The sequence below is a fragment of the Cupressus sempervirens genome, chromosome 1 (assembly GCF_028749045.1).
Source record: "Cupressus sempervirens isolate cs-2001-9-10 chromosome 1, ASM2874904v1, whole genome shotgun sequence".
Classification (NCBI taxonomy): Eukaryota; Viridiplantae; Streptophyta; class Pinopsida; order Cupressales; family Cupressaceae; genus Cupressus; species Cupressus sempervirens.
The window spans coordinates 574,261,449-574,267,957 of record NC_143118.1 but is presented as its reverse complement, the minus strand read 5'-3'; the positions used below and the strand labels follow the sequence as shown (position 1 = coordinate 574,267,957).

The 6,509-nt window shown below is 32.3% G+C and overlaps 1 pseudogene; it reads right to left on the bottom strand.

The window, feature by feature from the left end:
- Positions 1-202: 202 nt before the first annotated feature.
- LOC149578722 (protein TIFY 6B-like) lies at positions 203-2,434 on the bottom strand (annotated as a pseudogene).
- Between the last annotated feature and the right edge of the window lie 4,075 nt (positions 2,435-6,509).

The window sequence follows — 6,509 nt, the reverse complement described above, 5'->3', positions numbered from 1 at the left end:
TGAATTACATTTCAAAGCTTTTTAATACCATATATTATTTAATTTTATTTGCCTAATTTAATAATGTAAATACTAATATTTAATATAATAATAAAGTTAAGAATCAAAAAATAACAATAATTTTCTATATGTAGACAAAATTCATAATTACATGAATCTATTGATATTAAAAAATATCTAACAGGCTAAGAAAAAAATAAAATCACAAGTTCACGAGATACCTATCCTTGCATTTCTCAAGAAACTGTTGTAGAGTGTTTTTTGGCAATGGGAAGATCTGCAATGAAACAACACCATTGAGATAACCACGACTTTATTACACTATCAGGACTCATAATGCAACTAGCCTCTACCAGCTAGCTGGTACAAGATAGTTGAAAGATAATTTAATCTGTAAACTCAAGGCAACATCTATATAGCCACAAAAATACACTTCCATATGAACGAGAGGACTTAGTCAATTTTTTAAAAAGTTGGAAAAAGCAATGTAAAAGAAGTGCATTTTTGTGGCTGTATAGCCACGGGCATAAACTCAGTAGGATATTAAATCAATCAAATCAGAGGAAACCTGGCATGATGACATTAAAAGTTAAAACTAGATGATTCCAGCGAGTTTCATTCTTGAATTCCAAATTCATTAAATTTTGAAAAGGAAATTAGGCGAGGAAATTACTGTTCATACTCCAGACAATCAATGTCATAGATGTGTACGTCAAATTTATCTTCATTTTCAAAATTCATTAAAGTAAAATAGAAGAATATGAGTGAGGAATTCATGAGTCCAGATGATAAATTACCTACGAGAACCAGGTTGGATGGCAATAATTTTCTCAATGTATGTCATCTTTTTCTTTGCACATAGTATTAGTAAAGGAGAAGGGCATAGCTGCAATGGTGCAAGATGGAATAAACGACACACCAGCATTGGCAACAGCAGATGTTGGGATAGTAATGTGGGTGACCGGCTCTGCTGTGGCCATAGAAACATCTAACATTGCTCTCATGTCTAATGACATTAGGAAAATTGCCCATGTAGTCAAACTAGGATGAAAATCTATGGGAAAAATATATGTGAATGTTGCAATCTCCGTAATTACAAAAGCTGTTATAATTGTTCTTGCTTTCACAGGTCATGCTTCGCTAAACTAAACAATAGATAAAACAATTGATCCAATAGAAAACTAATTTAAAATTTGACACTAGTAATCAATTGTAGGAAAGAAACTCATTAATCGGGGAACATTTTAGTCTTTAAAAAAATGACTATTCATTCCACTCTTACATATGAATTCAAAAGAATTGGAAACTTAGTGTTGGTACCATACAGAAAGTAAGGGCTCAACCTCAAATCTGATGCCCTTTCCCAATACAAACAAAAATATACATATTTAAATTAAGACTATTAATAAGTAGAATCTAAGACCCTTTTTACCCAGAACAACAAAATGCTAGCTATAAATAATGTAATTGAAAACATAGACCAACATTTTATAATACATGAGATACTTTACTAGCTTGCAAGTGCGAGCATTGGATCTGGTTGGGATGGCCTGGTAAAGTCAGGGTAGGCATAAAGACTTCTTTATTATGAGCAGGAGCAAGTGGAAATGAAGATGCTCTTAACACAGAGTTTGAAGGGGTGCTTATAAACAAATTAATTGGAATCTGTTGAGCAGATTTCACAAACACATTACTTGCAGAATTCCCAGTCTGCAAGAAGCATGATTGCTTGCGCCTAAAATTGAAACATGAATCAACTTTTAAGTATCATCAATATCAAATGAGAAAAATAGGGTTACCTCAATGTAAGAAATGCCTACCTTGTCAGTAGGTACATCGTCAAAAATGTTTACCATTCCAACATAAAAATAAGTCAGTTGTGTCGTACGAAGCTTAGTTTTCTAGTACGATGTAGAAACTGAGTTTAAATAACACCAAAACTTGAATCAGATAGAGACAAAAAGGGGAGGTTTTTTTTTTGTCAACAAACATCTACATAAATGTTAAAAGAACATTTTTTGAGCATACCAATACGCCAGAGAACTAGGAGGCATGGCACCACGAAATAACTAGGGGTGAATAGCTGTGTGTGCAAATTGTTTTTGCTCATTTCCACATGTTGGTTCAAGTGAACCAATGCCTGTAGGATTTGAAAACAAACAAAATGGTCTCAGCAAGTTTTTATCATTTGTCAAGTTTGATCCTTTAACATCCCCATTAGCATTACTATTGCCTGGGTTGTTTTTCTCTCCCAGCCCTACCAGTGCTTTGGCTCTTCCATTGACACAAAATTGTTGGCTCAACAGAGTAGAAGTTGGCTCAACATTGTTTATCCACCTCTACTGTCAGTGGCTGTCTGATGTTAGCATAATAAATGCTAACCTACTTCTACTGTCCGCTGCTCTGTCGTGGCATCAATAACAATTGATTGCATTAATTCTCTTTTATTTCCAACCGACTTAGCCTCCACATTTTTGACCAAAAATAATATTGAAAAAAGTGAATAAAACCCTAGCAAAATAGTCTCAGCCAATCAAAAATTTGAAATTAATATGCAATAAATTCTATTTTCTTAATACAAGTCCTCAAACTTTAGAATATGACAGCTCTTGACTTAAAAAAAAGAATTCGGGGGGTGTTGGGGGGGTTGAAAAAAAAACATTAGTTCCCTGCCTTTTAAAAGGCAGGGACTAATAAGGTGAGTAGGATTCATTTCAAAATGGATAACGAGCCATATTGTATGTTATGTGTTGTAATATAGAATTATTAGTGTTTGTCGGCTATATTTATTTAATAATATTGTTAGTGGGGAATGATTATAGGTTAATTAGAATCAAATTAGAATTAAGAAAATCATTATAAGAAAATTGTAAGATATATATGAGGAGGGATTGTATGTAAAAATAATATGGGATTAAATAATAGATTAATAATTGTATAGTTGTTAGTATTGGGAATTAGATAATAATGATATTTTAAGTAACTATAAGCTTATCAATATATATATATGGTTATAGATAAATTCAAATGACAATTTGAAGGGACCAAGTGTCTAGTGATGATACTTGAGATCTCATTTAGGGTCATATATTATAGTTACAAAAATATATATAGATATACATAGGAAGTCTTTATACAATCTTTGTGCCCATGAGATTAGTTATCATACTTAATGCTTAGAACATACCAGTATCATTATAGTGTTTTAATGTGATATTGATCCATACTTTATGTCATTGCTAGACAAGGGTACATCCTACACACACACACACACACATATACATACAAGGATGTAGGATCAAAGTAGGATCGAATTAAGTTCATAATCTATTATGGGTAAATGACCTATAATATAGGAATTGAAATGTGATGATGCATAATATGTTAGAAAATATTCATTGAGTTATTATGTCCATTAATCTAGCCAAGAACCCTAATCAAGGGCATATCTCATAGCTAATTATGTACCCAATAATTGTACCCTTTAATGTAACCCTACCCGGATGCTAGATGTAGGTTAATATTGAGTGGAATGCCTAGACAAACCACTAGTAACCCTGTAGATATACTATCATTAGGAGCATAAAGAAGTTGTTGTTCTTTCCATATAATTATGATTTAGCATCAGTACAATACTCCCCAGTTTTCCAATGCCATTTAGAGATGAAACTTTTACCAACCTAGTATGGATCACTTTGGTTAGGAGATTATAAGTTCCTACAACTCTATAAACATAACTGTTAGGTAATCTAAACTCCTAACCTTGTCATAACCAAGTTTGTTGATGTGCAGTCCTATATATGTTTCATAAGTTTATACTTGAAAAAAAAAATTGGTTGTGTTTTGCCTTGTAAATTGTAAGCATGACAACAAGCTAACCCTTCCTCAACTAGAAGTTGGGGGGAGGACATCACCTTCCCCCATGAAAGGTACTCCTAAAGATGGGTGGGGGCGAATGGAGGCATAACCATGGCAAGGCTTGGCTAGATAGGTTGGAGAAGTTGATGAAGGAGTTGGTAGACAATCACATTGGAAGCTACCAAAAATTTCAAACTCTGGTGGTTTTATCCACTAAAGTTATGCATTTTATGGCCACTACCCTTTATTTCTTGTAGGTGAATAAGTATGTGAAGGACCTAGGCAAGGAGAGAGAGAATATGCACTCCATCTATGACCTCCTAGTAGAGCACTGACTGAAGACACTCCTAGACAAACTTGTCAAAGAGGAGGGGTGGATGTGAATAGGGATGAGCCTGAGGCAAAGATGGATGAGGAACCTAAAAAGAAGGAGGGTAGCTAGCCTTGCTATTTTTATTTTTATTTTTGTTGTTATGATATCGATCACTCTAAACTTAATGGCTCATGGGGTTTTATTTTATATGTATATGTTTAAATGTTAGACTAATAGTAGCAATATGTTTCCTTACTATTGGAATGCTTCTCCTTTTTATCTACTTTTTAGTAGCAAGATTGATGTTGTTACTTATGTTGTGGATCATATTTTCTTTTTGAAGTATAAAACTAGTATCAGTTAGATGATTCGGAGGTGACCTCCAAATGATCTCTTAGCCTTTTTGTACTCTAGGGTTAGCCCCCTGTCCTTTTGATAGTTATCTATTACTTCAAAAATATGACTAAAATTGCCACATAAGAATTTCAAAAAACATTATTATAGAAATATTTGGAAATTAGGTTTTTTTAATTACTTTTGTATTGAAATTAATTAATTAAATGTATTATTTATTTTAAATGTATTATTTGATTTGATTTAAATTAGTTATTAGAGTTAATTTAATTTTTTTAAAGACTAATTTAAAAATTAATATATTTAATAATTTCACTTAATCTAAATTTAGCAGTGCTTCAATGCAACTAGTTTCATAGACACTCAAATATAATAAGCTTCTAGACTTGAATTTTTTTTTCTAAATTGTTTATGATCTATTATTATTTATTAGTTGAATTTGGAATTCTTTTGTATGCAGATGATTCAAAGCTCTCAATTCAGGATTTTGTGCAATGGGGAATAAAGGGAAAAGAGAAAAAAGATATGATTGAGTAAGAGATGACTAGAAGAAAGGATAGGAAAAACATGATATAAAGCCACCAATGTTGAGATAATGGGTGTTGTACATATTGTATAATATTATTTTATTGTACTATTTTATTTTATTATGTAATGTTGCACCTAGATGGATGTGTAACATGTAAAGATTCCCCTAAGATACACTTGATGAGTTGTATTGTAACATTGCACGATAATATTTTGTGTAATTATTTAATATTGGCAAAAAGAATTAAATTTCTAATATTAAATGTGGGATCAATGGGTTAGGTAGCACATGGTTTTAGCATAGGGTTTATGTAATACCACTTGGTGGTTTTGTGGGACTTGCTACTAAATAAGTTGCCATAAGGGTAGTTGTAGGGAAAAGAAGATAATAAAAATGAAAGGGTCGAGTGGGACAAGGCTTTACAAGTTAGCCAAGGGAGCATTTGTGAAGGTTGAAAGCATGGCATGGGATGTGTGGATTCATGCTTGTTTACAGGGATTGTTTGGTTGTATCTATGTCTTTGAAGGCTTCCATGGCTGTATTACAATGGTGTTTTTGTTGAATAATACATAGTGATGGATGCTTTGGAGGCTAGGTTTTTTTCCCTCAATAAGTGTTTCCCAAGGTACATCTTGTGTCACATTTTTGTGGGCATGTTTTCTATATTCTCTTGCATGAGGATTGTAGTTGCATATTTATTTCAAATCTTTTATGCGTTATTGAAAAATGGTTATATTATTTGTTGCAAGTTTCCTTACAAGTGGTATCAAAACTATGATTTTGTTGTTGTAGCCCTAGATTGAATCTACAAAAATGCATGAGAGCACAAAAAAAAGGGCAAGATATATGAGTTTTTTATTACAGATCTAAGGGTTTTAGGTTTATTGTTATTTTGGGATGTTGGCAAATTTTGGGTATGTAGAATTATTGGTTAAAATGGTTTTTTATATGTTTTGTTTAAATGAGGGTTTTAGGGGGTAGCTTAGAGAAATGACCTCTTGGGAAAAAATAGACCTCACCATTGGATCTAGGTCAATGTTTCCATAAATTTTGAAATATAATATGCCCTAGGTTGGTTATATGAAGAGAAAATACAAAGGTTTTTTTAGTTTCAGCCAATGATGGCCATCAAACTTAACCTAGTAAAAACATTTGTAAAAAATAATAATTGGAAAAATTGCAATGAAAATGGTAAAATCAATGTTTTAGTAAAACAACCATAACTTTCTCTTGGGATATTGGATTTTAGGTTTCTTATAGGCATTGGAAAGATAATTTAGAGTACTACAACTTGGTGTAGGTTTGGTTGTGTGATTTTGATATTTTGTCAAGTTTTAAGAGCCTAAAAGTTAGTTGTTGTTTATTTTGAGCATAAATTAGCACATAGCTTGGGCATAAAGAGTCAAATTTTGGAATTCAAATAGTTAACATAAATCTCTTGGAGAGCTTTACACA